General features: G+C 44.6%; 1 long non-coding RNA gene across 1 annotated transcript; it reads right to left on the bottom strand.

Annotated features, from left to right (window-relative positions):
• Window positions 1-2,037: 2,037 nt before the first annotated feature.
• LOC141407718 (uncharacterized) lies at window positions 2,038-2,827 on the bottom strand. Its single transcript, XR_012418010.1, has 2 exons — window positions 2,699-2,827; window positions 2,038-2,233 (listed from the first exon to the last, which is right to left on the bottom strand). It is a non-coding gene; the product is annotated as an uncharacterized lncRNA (long non-coding RNA).
• Between the last annotated feature and the right edge of the window lie 16,695 nt (window positions 2,828-19,522).

Genomic DNA, 19,522 nt, shown 5'->3' with positions numbered 1-19,522 from the left:
TGGCTGTCCCTGGCCAGGTGACAACTGCTACCATGTCAACTCAAACTCAGGCCAAAAGCAAGGTGTGACTCTGCATTAAACTCTCCAAATGGTGCCTTGGGCCTGTGACCGGGAAGGGTGAGGTCACTTCCAGGCAGGCAATGTAGGCAAAAAGCTATGGGGATTGAGGTCTGCTTGTCTCACAGCAGCCCACTGCAGGGCAGTGGGTATTGTCCTAGATATGTGTAGGTGAGCTTGGTTTCCCTGATTCTACTTGGCTGGGTGGTGGCTACAATCCCATTGGCCTGAACTTAACCCAAGTGGAGGGCACAGACTGGTGTTAAACTCTGAAAATGGCATCTTGGGCCTGGGACCAGAGAGGATGGGGTGCCTCCCAGTTGAGCAGCATAGGCAAGAAGTTGTGGGGAGTATGGCTTGCTCTTATCTCAGTCTCAGCAGCCTGCAGCAGTGACGTAGGGACCCTCGTAGGGGTATGTGGGAGCACCTATCCCCCCTCTCCTTCCCTGGATCAGTGCGGTGGCCACAGCGGTATCTGTAGATCCCCAGTATCTAACCTGTCAAAATGGCACCTAGCTGAGGCAGCCCTAGGCTTAGATGCCTGTGGGATTCTGTGTGGGTTTCCTTTCTGGAAGAAGGTCTCCATGCAATTTTTAAGCAGCTTCATATATCGGGCCCAAGGCCCTACTGGGCCAAGGGTTTCTCCCATAGCCAAGATTGTAAAAACCCATTTCGGAGCCCTGGGATTTTCTCCCTTACTGTTTTCCCATGTCCAGGGGCCTCTTTCGATTCTCAGTCAGTCCCCAGCTGGGCAAGCTGCCTCAAAGCCTATCCTTACTTACTTCTGGTGTTTCCTGTCTCTTCTCTGGTGAATCCTAGCATTCTCTCCTAGATGGTCTGTTTGTAATGCATCTACTTGCTGTTCTGGTTCCTCTCTGTAGAGGAAGTGCATATTACTTGCATCTAGTCAGCCATCTTTACCCCCTCTGGATGTTTATACTGTTAATGGATAATTAGAGTTTATATAAAAAAATACTTCAGAAGGAGATGACTGCTCTCATGGTCAAAAAGAAAAAAAATATTTTATCTTCTTTTGGTTTTGAGAGACAGGGTGTCACTTTGTCACCCAGGCTGGAGTGCAGTGGCACGATCATGGCTCACTACAGCCTTGACCTCTCTGGGCTCAGGTGATCCTACAGCCTGAGTCTCTCAATTAGCTGGGACTACAGGTGTGCAACACCATGGCTGGCTAACTTTTGTATTTTTGTAGAGACAGGCTTTCGCCATGTTGCCCAGACTGGTCTGGAACTCCTGGACTCAGTTGACCCACCCACTTCGGCCTCCCAAAGTGTTGGGATTATAGGCATGAGCCACTGCTCCCAGTCTTTATCTTCTTAACCATGAGATTGTTGTCACAAATGAAAGGCTAAACATAAGAAACAAACGTCGTTGCTAAATATAAAGGAAACTGGCAAGTGTATAATATGATGAAGTTAATATTGATTAGAAAATCCAATTATTTCTATGGTTTATTCTGATATATCCCAAGATAGCTGTTTGTCAGCAGGTGAACTTCCTATTTAATTGGCATGATTGAGTAATTAGACGTATTCTCAGAGCAGCAATAAAATGAAATTCTCATGTCTCAGTAACATGGTTGAGGTTTTTGTTTTGTTGTTTTACTCTTGAGTTTATCCAACTGAGACCAAGTAGACTTTGTTTTATCTGGAAATAATTTTCAATTTAATATTTGGTAAGTGTGTGGTTACATAATTATTTTAATCATAAGAATTATGGAAAAATTTACAAACTTGACAAAAAATTGTGATAATTTACCTTTTTCTCATACTAAATCCTTTAAGGCCTCACTGTCTTTTTCCTGGGTTCCTGCAGGAGCCTTCTGATTGGCTTCTCTCTGTGCGTTACAGGACTTTTCCTCAGGTCAACTTATCTTCTAGAAGAGAAATTTGATCTTTGTACCATGTAATCTATATCATAATGCGTTCCTCTGTAAATAACAGAAAACTGTACTACAGTGGCTTAAACAAATAGGGGTTTATTTGTCTCATCCATTACAAATGTGGGGATAGGTACAGTGGCTTCAAATTGCTTCCAGGGTTCTAGTCTCTTTTCGTCTTTCTGCTCTGCCATCCTTACTATATAGACATTCACCCTCATGCTAGTTGTGGCATGAATTCAAGATGACTGCTTCACCTCCAGGCCTTGCTTCTACATTCTAGGCAGGAAGAAGGTAGAGGGTGAAAAGGACAAAAAGGATTAAAAAGTCTCAAGAAGACTTTGCCTTTTTCCATAAAGGGAAGCCCTCCTTGAGCACTTTTGACTAGTTGCAAAGGAAGTGGAGAAATTAGGTACTTTGGTTATTTTAGCCTTAATAGTAGAAGTAAAGAGGAAGGTAGATATTATTGGTTTTTCAATAGCCAAACCATAGTTTTTATTATATACTCTCTATTCCATATAAGATCTTCAAAGGTTCATCATTGCTTACAGTGTGAAGTCTATATCTCTTATTATTGTGTAGTATGATGTTGTAGAATGATTTCTTACCTAACTTCAAGAATTTATAGACAACTTAACTTCATTTTTGCTAATGTACCTGTATTAGTCAGGGTTCTCCAGAGAAATAGAACTAATACGATGTGTAGATGTATAGAAAAAGGCTTATTTTAAGGAACTGACTCACCTGATTATGAAGACAAGCAAGTCTGAAATCTGCAGAGTGGGCTGTCAGGCTGGAGACTCAAGAAGAGCCAACATTGCAGTTCAAGTCTGAAGGCCATCTGCTGATAGATTCTTTTTAACTCAGGGGAAGTCAGCCTTTTGTTCTATTTAGAGCTTCAATTCACTGGGTAAGGCCCATCTAAATTACGAAGGGCAAACTGCCTGACTCAAAATCTACTGATTTAAATATTAATCTCATCTAAAAACATCCCCCTGGAAACATCCAGAATAACATTTTATCGTACAGTTACGCACTGTGGCCTAGCCAAGTTGACACAAAACATTAACCATCACAGCACCTAAATTAAGCATGCTTGAGGGCCGGGCATGGTGGCTTATGCCTGTAATCCTAATACTTTGGCAGGCTGAAGTGGGAAGATTGCTTGAACTCAGGAAGTCAAGACTGCAATGAGCTATAATTGCACCACTGCACTGTAGCCTGAGTGGCAGAATGAGGCGCCCCCCTCTCTCTCTGTCCAAAAAAAAAAAAAACACATTTGAACACCAGGAAAGAATGACTGAGAAAGATGAGCCCAAAGGGGTGACAGAGACGATATCACGCAGGGTAGTACAGGCCCTGATGAGGAAAGAGCAGCCTTTATATCAAGAGCAATAGAGATTAATGAAGCATTTTAAATCACTTCAGACAGGGGTTCCCAACCTCTGAGTGGCAGACTGGTACCAGTTGGTGACCTGTTAGGAACTGGGCTGCACAGCAGGAGATGAGCAGCAAGTGAGCAAGCATTACTTCCTGAGTTCTGCCTCCTTTAAGATCAGTGGTGGCATTAGATTCTCATGAACCCTATTATGAACTGCACATGCTGGGGATCTGGATTACAAGCTCCTTATAAGATTCTAACTAATGCCTGATGTTCTGAGGTAGAACAGTTTCATGCCAAAACTATCCCTCTCCATCCGTGGAAAAATTGTTTTCCGTAAAACTGGTCCCTGGTGCCAAAAAGGCTGGGGACTGCTGACTTCAGATGTTTGCTCACCTATTTCCTCCTATCTTTATTCTGACCCTTCTTCCAACCAATGTAGTTTGTGTGGAATTGGCCTCAAATTAAGACGTTTAGCAACGTCTGGCTTAAGACGTTTGGCTTAAGATGTTTAGCAAACCTAATCCCATTGGCCACAGTGATTAGTTCAGGGATGGGTCAATAAGACACAGTATTCCATGTGCTGGAGCTTCTAAGAAAGTGTCCTCTTTTACTGTGTTTGCTGGAGTAACTATGTGATGCTTAGAAACTGCTGCTGCCATGTTGCTATCACTACAGGAGTAATCTTAAGATAGCACTGACACACAGAGAAGACAGAACTGTGAGATGGAGCTTGGTGACATATTATAAACAGATTCATGTATCAAGCTGTAACTGAAACTCTTCTACTCCTAAATCTCCAGTTGGGACAGAAAATTACCTTTTATTATATTTAAAACCACATGACTTAGGCTTTCTATGCCTTGCAACATGAATATTGTTAATTAGTATATGTCAAGTAATCACATTTTCATTTTAGAAAGCTTATTTTGGTCTGTAGGGAGAATGGATTGTAAGGCATAAGGTAGGGAGACAAGTCCCAGTAATATTAGGTCACAGTTTAAAAATTTCCTTGGTTTACAAAGATGGTGCACCTCCGTTTCCAAGTTCTGGGCTCTTGCTGTTGCAGGGCAGACTATGGCTGCCAGGAAGCCACCCCAGGCACCCTGTCAGAGGAGAGCAGTACTTTGGACCTGCCATAAGCCTGTATGTGAGGGATTATGTCCTGCAGAGACCCAGCCAAGAGGCCAACAGCAAGGCTTTTAGTTCTGTGAAATTCCATTCTTTTCCTTGCTTTTCTGATGTGGATCCAGACACCAGTAGCCTAAATACTGAACAAAATGACTCTGGGACCACTGAGAACTTTTTTTTTTTTTTTTTGAGACAGAGTCTTGCTCAGTCATCCAGGCTGGAGTGCAGTAGCGCGATCTCGGCTCACTGCAAGCTCCACCTCCCGGGTTCACGCCATTCTCCTGCCTCAGGCTCCTGAGTAGTTGGGACTACAGGTGCCTGCCACTACGCCTGGATAATTTTTTTGTATTTTTAGTAGAGACAGAGTTTCACCGTGTTAGCCAGGATGGTCTTGATCTCCTGACCTCGTCATCCACCCATCTTTACCTCCTAAAGTGTTGGGATTACAGGCATGAGACACCGCACCCAGCCAAGAACTTTTGATTTCACCTTTCTGTGAAAGGCCAATCAGAGATCAAAGAAGAGGATAATGGACTTCAGAAATCTCTGGATAAATTCTATGAAATGTTTGGCTATCCAAAGTTAGCCTCTGGGAATCCACTCTCTGCATCTGTCTGCCAGTGCCTGTCTCAGGAAATCCCTCAACTAAGAGTCCAGGAGAGCCAAAAGTATGCCCTCCATGTTTTCAAATGTCCCAGGTCATCTTTAACTGTGAGGCTGCTCAGTCTTGCAGAGGGACATCCACTTCTACTCACTGGAGGAAGGAAGTATGTCTGTAGAAAAGCCAACCCAGAACTTTCAAAAGATACTAATTTTCTCTTATGGCAGAATGCAATGAAAGACCCACAACTGGTGCCTGGTGGTGAACAGGCAGTATTGGAGGTATAGGCTATGACCAGTACTATTGGCAGCCATCCAGATCCCCCAGGGTCTCTTGCCAGCTCACTGTGCTCAATCTTAACTAAGTGATTTGTGGTTAAAGGCTGGCACCTGTGACCTGGTGTTGGAGTCAGTCAGTCTGTATAGAAAGCAGCAGGGTCTGGGGATTTTATGTGCCTGTGGCTACTCCACCTCCCACTCCCCTTGGCTGAGGCCATTGACTGACAGGGTTAGGAGTCAAAAGCCCAGCTCCCTTCACAAGGAGGGACACCCTCTGAGGCATAATTTATACTCCATAGGTCCCTCCCCTGGCAGTCAGGCCAATGCTGGGAGTTCACATGAAATCACACTCTTTCTGGGCTTCATCCCTTTCTCTGTCCTCCTCCCATTCATTTATGGGTCTGTCTGTCAGCCTTTCCTTAATTAACCTCTTATATCTGAAAAAAAATTGCTCTGTTCAATATTGCACTATTCATACACAGACCTCATATTTAAAATCCATTTCCAGGCAACCACCTTTGGTTCCCTTCCCTTTGTGTGGGAGCTCTGTTTTCACTCTATTAAATCTTGCAACTGCACTCTTCTGGTCTGTGTTTGTTACAGCTCAAGCTGAGCTTTCCCTTGCTGTCCACCACTGCTGCTTGCCGCCATTGCAGACCTGCCGCTGACTTCCATCCCTCTGGATCCGGCAGGGTGTCTGCTGTGCTCCTGATCCAGCGAGGCGCCTGCCCATTGCTGCTCCCTATTGGGCTAAAGGCTTGCCATTGTTCCTGCGTGGCTAAGTGCCTGGGTTCATCCTAATTGAGCTGAACAATTAGTCACTGGGTTCCATGGTTCTCTTCACTGACTGACAGCTTCTGATAGACCTATAACATTCACTGCATGGCCCAAGATTCCATTCCTTGGAATCCGTGAGGCCAAGAACCCCAGGTCAGAGAACACGAGGCTTACTACCATCTTGGAAGCAGCCTGCCGCCATCTTGGAAGTGGCCCGCCACCATCTTGGGAGCTCTGGGAGCAAGGATCTCCCGGTAACATTTGGAGACCATGAAGGGACCTCCAAAGCAGTGAGTAATATTGGACCACTTTCGCTTGCTATTCTGTTCCATCCTTCCTTACTTAGAATTGGAGGAAAATACAGGGTACCTATTGGCTGGTTGGTCTGCCTGGAGCCAGCTTCTACTTTCCATTTTCTTGGAGAAGCTGAGGGCTGACTAGAGGCAGAAATCTGTCGTCTCAAACTCCTGGCATTGGCTGGTTGAGATCATGTTGCAGCTAGAACTCTCTACTCTACAGTCGCCCATGCATGTGCCCCTAACTTTCCTTCTGACCCATACCTCCTGGATCCTGACCATGACTTTCTTGAAAGTGTAGCCCCAAAATTCTCCTTACCTCTGAATTACTTCCTCTGATCCCTGCCTTCTAGGTCCTAATGGTTCAGACTTCCATTTCCTCTAGCAAGTTGTATCTCCAAAGGAATCTGAGGAAGCTCTATGCTGCATCCTTAGGCCTCTAGATGATAAACCCAGGGAGTCTTATCCCTGGTGTCCCTCCCAATTTAGGTATACAGCTTTCAACATGGGCAGTTATGTGGGACCTGTTTCCCACCACACTTGCCAGGGCCCCAAGTTTGTAATGGCTAAGAGAAGAGAGAGAGAGAGACAGAAGAGAGAGAGAGAGAGATGGAGGAGAGAGAGAGAGATGGAGGAGAGAGAGAGATGGAGGCGAGAGAGAGAAGGAGGAGAGAGAGAAAGATGGAGGAGAAAGATGGTCTCCTCAAATGTGTGAGCTCTTTGCACTCAGCCAAGCCTTGAAGTACTTACAGAATCAAAAAAGACTATCTCAATCCTGACTCAAAATGTTACCTATACCCTCTCTGAAATAAATTTGCATAAGAACTGTTGTTTATGGGAATGCATCTTGATGGGGCAGCTGGGTTGTTATGAAATACTCGGGAAGCCAGCCCAGCTCTAGGACTCACCCCTGAGCACAAAGGCAATGTTCGGCACGCTGGTAAAGGACCACTAGAATCCAGCAGCCCAGACCCCTTTCTTTGTGGTCAAGAAAGGCCGGAAAAGGGGTGCAGGACAGCTACATCGGTGAGCATAACTAATCCGATAAGCAGAGGTCCATGGGTGGTTATGCACTCTGGAAAGGAATAAGCATTAGGACCATAGAGGACGCTTTAGGACTAATGCTCATCGGAAAATGACTAGGGGTGCTGGCATCCCTATGTTCATTTTTCAGATGGGAAACGTTCCCCCCAAGGCAAAAATGCCCCTAAGATGTATTCTGGAGAATTGGGACCAATTTGACCCTCAGATGCTAAGAAAGAAATGACTATATTCTTCTGCAGTACTACCTGGCCACAATATCCTCTTCAAGGGGGAGAAACCTGGCCTCCTGAGGGAAGTATAAATTATAACACCATCTTACAGCTAGAACTCTTTTGTAGAAAAGAAGGCAAATGGAGTGAAGTGCCATATGTACAAACTTTCTTTTCATTAAGAGACAACTCGCAATTATGTAAAAAGTGTGATTTATGCTCTACAGGAAGCCCTTAGAGTCAGGTAGCCCTCCCTACCCCAGTGTCCCCCGACTCCTTCCCCAACTAATAAGGACCCACCTTCAACCCAAATGGTCCCAAAGGAGATAGACAAAGGGGTAAACTATGAACTAAAGAGTGCCAGTATTCCCCGATTATGCCCCCTCCAAGCAGTAGGAGGAGGAGAATTCGGCCCAGCCAGAGTGCATGTACCCTTTTCTCTCTCAGATTTAAAGCAAATTAAAATAGACCTAGGTAAATTCTCAGATAACCCTGATGGCTATATTGATGTTTTACAAGGGTTAGGACAATCCTTTGATCTGACATGGAGAGATATAATGTTACTGCTAAATCAGACACTAACCCCACATGAGAGAAGTGCTGCCATAACTGCAGCCCCAGAGTTTGGCGATCTCTGGTATCTCAGTCAGGTCAATGATAGGATGACAACAGAGGAAAGAGAATGATTCCCTACAGGCCAGCAGGCAGTTCCCAGTGTACACCCTCATTGGGACACAGAATCAGAACATGGAGATTGGTGCCACAGACATTTGCTAACTTGCGTGCTAGAAGGACTAAGGAAAACTAGGAAGAAGCCTATGAATTATTCAATGATGTCCACTATAACACAGGGAAGGGAAGAAAATCCCACTGCCGGAGAAGCGGTTCCAAGATGGCTGAATAGGAACAGCTCTAGTCTACAGCTCCCAGCGTGAGCAACACAGAAGACGGGTGATTTCTGCATTTCCAACTGTGCTACCGGGTTCATCTCACTGGGGCTTGTTGGACAGTGGGTGCAGCACAGTGGGTGCAGCACAGTGAGTGCAGCCCACCGAGGGTGAGCCGAAGCAGGGTGAGGCACCGGGAAGTGCAAGGGGTCAGGGAATTCCCTTTTCTAGCCAAGCAAAGCAGTGACATAGATGGCACCTGGAAAATTGGGTCACCCCCACCCTAATACTGCACTTTTCCAATGGTCTTAGCAAATGGCACACCAGGAGATAATATCTCGCACCTGGCTCAGAGGGTCCCATGCCCATGGAGCCTCTCTCGTTGCTATCACAGCAGTCTGAGATCGAACTGCAAGGCGGCAGCAAGCCTGGGTGAGGAGCACCCGCCATTGCTGATGCTTGAGTAGGTAAACAAAGTGGCCGGGAAGCTCAAACTGGGTGGAGCCCACCGCAGCTCAAGGAGGCCTGCCTGCCTCTGTAGACTCCACCTCTGGGGGCAGGGCATAGCCAAATAAAAGGCAGCAGAAACCTCTGCAAACTTAAATGTCCCTGTCTGACAGCTTTGAAGAGAGTAGTGGTTCTCCCAGCACGGAGTTTGAGATCTGAGAACGGACAGACTGCCTCCTCAAGTGGGTCCCTCACCCCCAAGTAGCCTAACTGGGAGGCACCCCCCAGTAGGGGCAGACTAACACTTCACACAGCCAGGTACCCCTATGAGACAAAACTTCCAGAGGAACGATCAGGCAGCAACATTTTCTGTTCAGCAATCTTTGCTGTTCTGCAGCCTCCGCTGGTGATACCCAGGGAAACAGGGTCTGGGGTGGACCTCCAGCAAACTCCAACAGACCTACAGCTGAGGGTCCTTACTGTTAGAAGGAAAACTAACAAACAGAAAGGACATCCACACCAAAACCCCATCTATACGTCACCATCACCAAAGACCAAAGGTAGATAAAGTCACAAAGATGGGGGAAAAACAGAGCAGAAAAACTGAAAATTCTAAAAATCAGAGCGCCTCTCCTCCTCCAAAGGAATGCAGCTCCTCCCCAGCAATGGAACAAAGCTGGACAGAGAATGACTTTGATGAGTTGAGAGAAGACTTCAGATGATCAAACTTCTCCGAGCTAAAGGAGGAAGTTTGAACCCATCAGAAAGAAGTTAAAAACCTTGAAAAAAGATTAGACAAATGGCTAACTAGAATAACCAATGCAGAGAGGTCCTTAAAGGACCTGATGGAGCTGAAAACCATGGCATTTTGTCACAAAAATCCTCAACAAAATACTGGCAAACTGAATTCAGCAACAAATCAAAAAGCTTATCCACCATGATCAAGTGGGCTTCATCCCTGGGATGCAAGGCTGGTTCAACATACACAAATCAATAAACATAATCCAGCATATAAACAGAACCAAAGACAAAAACCACATGATTATCTCAATAGATGCAGAAAAGGCCTTTGACAAAATTCAACAGCCCTTCATGCTAAAAACTCTCACTAAATTAGGTATTGATGGGACATATCTCAAAATAATAAGAGCTATTTATGACAAACCCACAGCCAATATCATACTGAATGGTCAAAAACTGGAAGCATTCCCTTTGAAAACAGGCACCAGACAGGGATGCCCTCTCTCACCACTCCTATTTAACATAGTGTTGGAAGTTCTGGCCAGGGCAATCAGACAGGAGAAAGAAATAAAGGGTATTCAATTAGAAAAAGAGGAAGTCAAATTGTGCCTGTTTGCAGATGACATGTTTGTATATCTAGAAAACCCCATCGTCTCAGCCCAAAATCTCCTTAAGCTGATAAGCAACTTCAGCAAAGTCTTAGGATACAAAATCAATGTACAAAAGTCACAAGCATTCCTGTACACCAATAAGAGACAAACAGAGAGCCAAATCATGAGTGAACTCCCATTCACAATTGCTTCAAAGAGAGTAAAATACCTAGGAATCCAACTTGCAAGGGATGTGAATGACCTCTTCAAGAAGAACTGCAAACCACCGCTCAACGAAATAAAAGAGGATACAAACAAATGGAAGAACATTCCATGCTCATGGATAGGAAGAATCAATATCGTGAAAATGGCCATACTGCCCAAGGTAATTTATAGATTCAATGCCATCCCCATCAAGCTACCAATGACTTTCTTCACAGAATTAGAAAAAGCTACTTTAAAGTTCATATGGAACCAAAAAAGAGCCCGCATTGCCAAGTCAATCCTAAGCCAAAAGAACAAAGCTGGAGGCATCACGCTACGTGACTTCAAACTATACTACAAGGCTACAGTAACCAAAATGTAACCAGCATGGTACTGGTACCAAAACAGAGATATAGACAAATGGAACAGAACAGAGCCCTCAGAAATAATACTACACATCTACAACTATCTGATCTTTGACAAAACTGACAAAAACAAGAAATGGGGAAAGGATTCCCTGTTTAACAAATGGTGCTGGGAAAACTGGCTAGCCATATGTAGAAAGCTGAAACTCGATCCCTTCCTTACACCTTGTACAAACATTAATTCAAGATGGATTAAAGACTTAAATGTTAGACCTAAAACCATAAAAACCCTAGAAGAAAACCTAGGCAATACCATTCAGGACATAGGCATGGGCAAGGACTTCATGTCTAAAACACCAAAAGCAATGGCAACAAAAGCGAAATTTGACAAATGGGATCTAATTTAAGGAACTTCTTCAGAGCAAAAGAAACTAACTACCATCAGAGTGAACAGGCAGCCTACAGAATGGGAGAAACAAATTTACAAGAAAAAAAAAATAACCCCATCAAAAAGTGGGTGAAGGATATGAACAGACACGTCTCAAAAGAAGACATTTATGCAGCCAACAGACACATGAAAAAATGCTCATCATCACTGGCCATCAGAGAAATGCAAATCAAAACCACAATGAGATACCATCTCACACCAGTTAGAATTGCGATCATTAAAAAGTCAGGAAACAACAGGTGCTGGAGATGATGCGGAGAAATAGCAACACTTTTACACTGTTGGTAGGACTGTAAACTAGTTCAACCACTGTGGAAGACAGTGTGGTGATTCCTCAGGGATCTAGGACTAGAAATACCATTTGACTCAGCCATCCCATTACTGGATATATACCCAAAGGATTATAAATCATGCTGCTATAAAGACACATGCACATGTATGTTTATTGTGGCACTATTCACAATAGCAAAGACTTGGAACCAACCCAAATGTCCACCAATGATAGACTGGATTAAGAAATTGTGGCACATATACACCATGGAATGCTATACAGCCATAAAAAATGATGAGTTCATGTCCTTTGTAGGAACATGGATGAAACTGGAAGCATCATTCTCAGCAAACTATTGTAAGGACAAAAAACCAAACACCGCATGTTCTCACTTATAGGTGGGAATTGAACAATGAGAACACTTGGACACAAGAAGGGGAACATCACACACTGGGGTCTGTTGTGGGGTTGGGGGAGGGTGGAGGATTAGCATTAGGAGATATACCTAATGTAAATGACGAGTTAATGGGTGCAGCACACCAAGATGGCACATGTATACATATGTAACAAACCTGCACGTTGTACACATGTACCCTAGAACTTAAACTGTGTGTGTGTGTGTGTGTGTGTGTGTGTATATATATATAAAATCCTACTGCCTTTCTGGAGAGACTGAGGGAGGCATTGAGGAAGCATACCTCCCTGTCACCTGACTCTATTGAAGGCCAACTAATCTTAAAAGATAAATTTATCACTCAGTCAGCTGTAGACAAAAAATTCAGAAGTCCATCTTAGGCCTGGAGCAAAACTTAGAAACCCCATTGAACTTGGCAACCTTGGTTTTTTATAATAGAGATCAGGAGGAGCAGACGGAACAGGATAAAAAAAAAAGACCACCATTTTAGTCATGGCCCTCAGGCAAGTGGACTTCAGAGGCTCGGGAAAAGAGAACAGTTGGGCAAACCAAATGCCTAATACGGCTTGCTTCCAGTGCGGTCTACATGGACACTTTAAAAAAGATTGTTAAAGTAGAAGTAAGCCTCCCCCTCGTCCATGCCCCTTATGTCAAGGGAATCACTGGAAGGCCCACTGCCCCAGGAGACAAAGGTCCCCTGAGTCAGAAGCCACTAACCAGATGATCCAGCAGCAGGACTGAGGGTGCCTGGGGCAAGCGCCAGCCCATGCCATCACCCTCACAGAGCCCCAAGTATGCTTGATCATTGAGGGCCAGGAGGTAAGCTGTCTCCTGGACACAGGCTTGGCCTTCTCAGTCTTACTCTCCTGTCCCAGACAACTGTCCTCCAGATCTGTCACTATCCAAGGGGTCCTAAGACAGCCAGTCACGAGATACTTCTCCCAGCCCCTAAGTTGTGACTGGGGAGCTTTACTCTTTTCACATGCTTTTCTAATTATGCCTGAAAGCCCCACTCCCTTGTCAGGGAGAGACATTCTAGCAAAAGCAGGGGCCATTATACACCTGAACATAGGAGAAGGAACACATGTTTGTTGTCCCCTGCTTAAGGAAGGAATTAATCCTGAAGTCTGGGCAACAGAAGGACAATATGGATGAGCAAAGAATGCCCGTCCTGTTCAAGTTAAACTAAAGGATTCCACCTCCTTTCCCTACCAAAGGCAGTACCCCTTTAGACCCGAGTCCCAACAAGGACTCCAAAAGATTGTTAAGAACCTAAAAGCCCAAGGCCTAGTAAAACCATGCAATAGCCCCTGCAATACTCCAATTTTAGGAGTACAGAAACCCAACGGACAGTGGAGGTTAGTGCAGGATCTCAGGATTATCAATGAGGCTGTTGTTCCTCTATACCCAGCTGTACCTAACCCTTATACTCTGTTTTCCCAAATACCAGAGGAAGCAGAGTGGTTTACAGTCCTGGACCTTAAGGATGCCTTTTTCTGCATCCCTGTACATCCTGGCTCTCAATTCTTGTTTGCCTTTGAAGATCCTTCGAACCCAATGTCTCAACTCACCTGGACTGTTTTACCCCAAGGGTTCAGGGATAGCCCCCATCTATTTGGCCAGGCATTAGCCCAAGACTTGAGCCAGTTCTCATACCTGGACACTCTTGTCCTTCAGTACGTGGTGATTTAATTTTAGCCACCCGTTCAGAAACCTTGTGCCATCAAGCCACCCAAGCACTCTTAAATTTCCTCGCCACCTGTGGCTACAAGGTTTCCAAACCAAAGGCTCTGCTCTGCTCACAGCAGGTTAAATACTTAGGGCCAAAATTATCCAAAGGCACCAGGGCCCTCAGTGAGGAATGTGTCCAGCCTATACTGGCTTATCCATATCCCAAAACACTAAAGCAACTAAGAGCGTTCCTTGGCATAATAGGCTTCTGCTGAATATGGATTCCCAGGTATGGCGAAATAGCCAGACCATTATATATTCACTAATTAAGAAAACTCACAAAGCCAATACCCATTTCGTAAGATGGACACCTGAAGCAGAAGCGGCTTTCCAGGCCCTAAAGAAGGCCCGAACCCAAGCCCCAGTGTTAAGCTTGCCAACAGGGCAAGACTTTTCTTTATATGTCACAGAAAAAAACAGGGATAGCTCTAGGAGTCCTTACACAGGTCTGAGGGACCAGCTTGTAACCTGTGGCATACCTGAGTAAGGAAATTGATGTATTGGCAAAGGGTTGGCCTCATTGTTTACTGGTAGTGGCAGCAGTAGCCGTCTTAGTATCTGAAGCAGCTAAAATGATACAGGGAAGAGATCTGACTGTGTGGACATCTCATGATGTGAACGGCATACTCACTGCTAAAGGAGACTTGTGGCTGTCAGACAATCATTTGCTTAAGTATCAGGCTCTATTACTTGAAGGACCGGTGCTGTGACTACGCAGTTCTTAATGCAGTCACATTTCTTCCAGACAGTGAAGAAAAAAATGGAACGTAACTGTCAACAAGTAATTGCTCAAACCTGCGCCACTTGAGGGGACCTTCTAGAGGTTCCCTTGACTGATCCCGACCTCAACTTGTATACTGATGGAAATTCCTTTGTAGAAAAAGGACTTTGAAACGTGGGGTATGCAGTGGTCAGTGATAATGGAATACTTGGAAGTAATCCCCTCACTCCAGGAACTAGTGCTCAGCTGGCAGAACTAATAGCCCTCACTCGGGCACTAGAATTAGGAGAAGGAAAAAGGGTAAATATATATACAGACTCTACGTATGCTTACCTAGTCCTACATGCCCATGCAGCAATATGGAGAGAAAGGGAATTCCTAACTTCTGAGGGAACACCTATCAAACATCAGGAAGCCATTAGGAGATTATTATTGGCTGTACAGAAACCTAAAGAGGTGGCAGTCTTACACTGCTGGGGTCATCAGAAAGGAAAGGAAAGGGAAATAGAAGGGAACTGCCAAGCCGATATTGAAGCCAAAAGAGCCGCAAGGCAGGACCCTCCATTAGAAATGCTTATAGAAGGACCCCTAGTATAAGGTAGTCCCCTCTGGGAAACCAAGCCCCAGTACTCAGAAGAAGAAATAGAATGGGGAACCTCACAAGGACATAGTTTCCTCCCCTCAGGATGGCTAGCCACCGAAGAAGGAAAAATACTTTTGCCTGCAGCTAACCAATGGGAATTATTTAAACCCTTCACCAAGCCTTTCACTTAGGCATTGATAGCACCCATCAGATGGCCAAATTGTTATTTACTGGTCCAGGCCTTTTCAAAACTATCAAGCAGATAGTCAGGGTCTGTAAAGTGTGCCAAAGAAATAATCCCCTGCACTGCAGGCCATACATTTCAATTCCTGTATCTTTAACCTACTTGTTAAGTTTGTCTCTTCCAGGATCGAAGCTGTAAAACTACAAATCATTCTTCAAATGGAGGCCCAGATGTAGTCCATGACTAAGATCCACCGTGGACCCCTGGACTGGCCTGCTAGCCCATGCTCCGATGTTAATGACATTGAAGGCACCCTCCCGAGGAAATCTCAACTGCACGACCCCTACTATGTCCCAATTCAGAAGGAAGCAGTTAGAGCTGTCATCGGCCAACCTCCCCAACAGCATTTGGGTTTTCCTGTTGAGAGGGGGGACTGAGAGACAGGACTAGCTGGATTTCCTAGGCCAACTAAAAATCCCTAAGGCTAGCTGGGAAGGTGACCGCATCCACCTTTAAACATGAGGATTGCAACTTAGCTCACACCTGACCAATCAGAGAACTCACTAAAATGCTAATTAGTCAAAAACAGGAGGTAAAGAAATAGCCAATCACCTATTGCCTGAGAGCACAGTGGGAGGGGCAATGATCAGGACATAAACCCAGGCATTCCAGCCAGCACGGTTACCCTCTTTGGGTCCCCTCCGTTTGTATGGGAGCTCTGTCTTCACTCTATTAAATCTTGCGACTGAAAAAAAAAAAAATCTATTTCCTCCTGCTCCACAGCTCAGGTCTCCACATCACAGCTCAATGAAAAAGATAATGATCCTGTCTCTTGAATCGCCCAGACATGGAGTTTCCCATGGTAGTCTTAGGGCTGTTGGACCAAACTGTGGAAACCCTCACTCTAGGGTGCACACAGAAATTCCAGAAGCCCCGAGGTTGAGGCTGACATGCAAAGCTTCAATGATCACAGCACTAGATTCTAGCATTACAGAATACTGTCTACTGAGAGTGCTAGCTGATTCTTTGAAGGCACTGTGCAGAAACTCTATGACAACAATGTCAATGAAATTCATTCATGTTATTGTGTGTAGCTGTTCTTTGTTAATTTTCATTGCTATATGATATTCCACTGTATGAATAGACCCCCTAAATTATTAGACTATTGATGGATATTTTGGTTGTTTCCCATTTGGAGTAATTATTTACAATGTCGCAACAGACATTATTACTATTATTATTTTGAGAGAGGGTCTTGCTTTGTTGCCCAGGCTGGAGTGCAGTGGTGTGATCACAGCTCACTGCAGCCTCGACCTCCTGGGTTCGGTTCAAGCAATCCTCCCCACTCAGTCTCCCAAGTAGCTGGGACTATGGGAGCACACCAACATGCCTGGATAATTTTAAAATTCTTTTCGGTGGAGATAAGGTCTCACTATGTTGCCCAGGCTGGTTTTGAACTCCTAGCCTCAAGTGATCCTCCTGTCTCAGCATCCCAAAGTGCTGGGATTACCTGTATGAGCCATGGCACCCAGCTGGCATTATTTTACATATTAAAAAGAACGGAACAACACCCTGATTCTCTGGATTAAGCCATCATCCTTACAATAGTCCTTGAGGTCCTATGTTACTTCTCTGATGTAACACCTACTACTCTCCCCCTTGGTTATTCCATCCAATCATACCAGACTTTTAGCTACTCATCAAACATGCCAGGCACCCTCCTGCCTTAGAAGCACTGCACTGTCTAGTCCTTCTGCTGGGAATGTTCTCCCCAAGACCTGCACAAGCCTGTCTCCCTTCCCTCCTTTAAATCTGCTTCCATGTCGCCTCCATAAGACCTTTTCTGACCACACTATTGGAATTTCAATTTGCTTCTGTAACAGTCATCCCCCTTTATCCTGCTCTACTTCTTTTCTTCATATAATTAGGTATAAATTTACATACAATATATTTTATTATGTTTATGACTTAATCTCCCTCCCCTGGCTAGATGAAAAGCCCTAGAGGAGGAATCATTAATTTTTGTTCACCGATGTATACTAAGTGCCTACAAGAGTGCCTGGCACATAGTAGGGGTTCAAGTGATACTTGTGGAAGGAAGGAGAAGAAGGAAAAAGGGAAAAGAGAGGAGGGAAGGAAAAAGTAGGGGAAGGAGGGAGGCAGAGAGAGAAGAAGTAAAGAAGATAGGAACAAAGGAAAGAAGGAAAGGAGGGAGGAGGAAGACAGAGAGGAAAGATAGAAGGAATTTTGCCCTGAATAGGAAGACATAGGAGGTTAGTAGATAGAATCAATCAGTGAAAGAATTTTCTAGGATGGCAGAGATTTGAACATGTCCCACTTCTGAAGAAGGGAACCAGTAGAGATTGAAAGTCCAAGAGCATAGACTGAGCCAATTCTGAGAGTGTGTGAGGAAACAAGATCCGGAGCACAGGCAGTGGAATTAGCATTAGACAAGCCCAGGGCTGCAAAAAGCTGCTTTAAATCCTGGTGAATATTTTGTCAAGTTCCCAACAAGAGTGGACAGGCTAAACATTTGCCATGGGATTTCTGTTGCTACAGAATTGTTGGCTTTTGGGGTCCTGAGCTTCCTTCTAGATGGCTGGGCCTGGTAATTTTTAACCAAGTCCTCCTTACTCTACTGCCACCCCTAACCTAGTTGGCCTTGGACAAGTCAAAGGATGAATGACCATTATAACTGGAGGGAAGGAAGGATGGATGATGATGCAGACAAGTCACAGGCTTATTGGTATGATCCTAGTTGGAAGTGCTGGTTTGGTAGCTTGTTTTTTTCAATATATTTTTCACAGAAGTGGGGTTGAAGTCATTTGCTATGATTTAATCATGCTACTGGTGGTAGGCTTTGAGGTGAGAATGGAGGTACAATATTTTTGTTATTAAAAATAGGAGAATCAGCTGGGTGCGGTGGCTCATACCTGTAATTCCAGCACTTTGGGAGGCTGAGGCAGGCGAATCACTTGAGGCCAGGAGTTTGTGATCAGGCTGGCCAAAAAGGTGAAATCTGTCTCTACTAAAAATACAAAAATTAGTCAGGTGTGGTGGTGCACACTCGTAATCCCAGCTATAGGGATAGTTGAGGCATGAGAATTGCTTGAACCTGGGGGGCGGAGGTTGCAGTGAGCTGAGATTGCGGCACTACACCCCAGCCTTGGCAACAGAATGAGACTCCGTCTCAAAACAAAACATAAATATAGGAGAATGGTAGGAATTGCTGCTGTGGTAAAAGGTAGGGGAATATAGAATTATGTTTAGTTTGTGTCAGTGATGTGAATTCATGGTTGCTAGAACCTGCCCAACTGTGCAATGTACAGCCCAGGTACAGGCATGGAGCTCCAACCCCTCTCTCTTTTTGACCAGCTGAGATAGAACAATGGTGCAAATAATTCAAGGCAGCAAAAGCATCTGGGCTGAAGTGATGGACAATGAAGTCAAGGCTAGATGAGAAAGGGAGTAAAGATTTAAGGAAATGGATAGAAATAAAATGGAGGATTCTACAAACTACAGCAGTAATGATCAAACTTTCATGTGTGTAAGTATCACCTGGAGGGCTACATCCTGAAATTGTTATTCACTAGGTCTGGGTGATGACCAGAATCTCTGTCTTCAACAAGGATTCTAGTAGAGTCTAATGAAAGAAGGTCATAGACCAATTTTTTGTGAAATAGTGGATTTGAAATTGTAGTAAGTTTAAAGAAGTGATTTTTTTTTTTTTTTGAGATGGAGTTTCACTGTGTTGCCCAGGCTGGAGTGCAGTGGCCCAGTCTTGGCTCACTGTAGACTCTATCTCCCAGGTTTGAGCAATTCTCCTGCCTCAACCTCCCAAGCAGCTGGGATTATGGAAATATGCCACCACGCCTGGCTAATTTTTTTTTTTTTTTTTTTTGTATTTTTAGTAGTCATGGGGTTTCACCATGTTGGCCAAGCTGGTCTCAAACTCCTGACTTCAAGTGATCCACCCGCCTCGGCCTCCCAAAGTGCTGGGATTACAGGCATGAGCCACTGCGCCTGGCCAAGAAGTGATTTTTGAAAAGAGCTGAGGAGAAGGAGATGGAAGGCGGGGTGGGGGAATAGAGAGAGAGAGAAATAAAAGGGAGAGCATGTGCACAAGACAGCAATAATGAGCTGGAAGAATAGGTCATTATAGTGGGAGATGATGAGTTTGTGATCTCAAAAGGTGAAGCCAACTTGAATGATAAAAGCCTCAGGGAGTGACCAAGGCAGTGGATGGCTGAAGTGCAGTGGAGGT

The sequence above is a fragment of the Macaca fascicularis genome, chromosome 1, assembly GCF_037993035.2.
Source record: "Macaca fascicularis isolate 582-1 chromosome 1, T2T-MFA8v1.1".
Lineage (NCBI taxonomy): Eukaryota > Metazoa > Chordata > Mammalia > Primates > Cercopithecidae > Macaca > Macaca fascicularis.
This window is presented reverse-complemented; position numbering and strand designations above follow the sequence as displayed.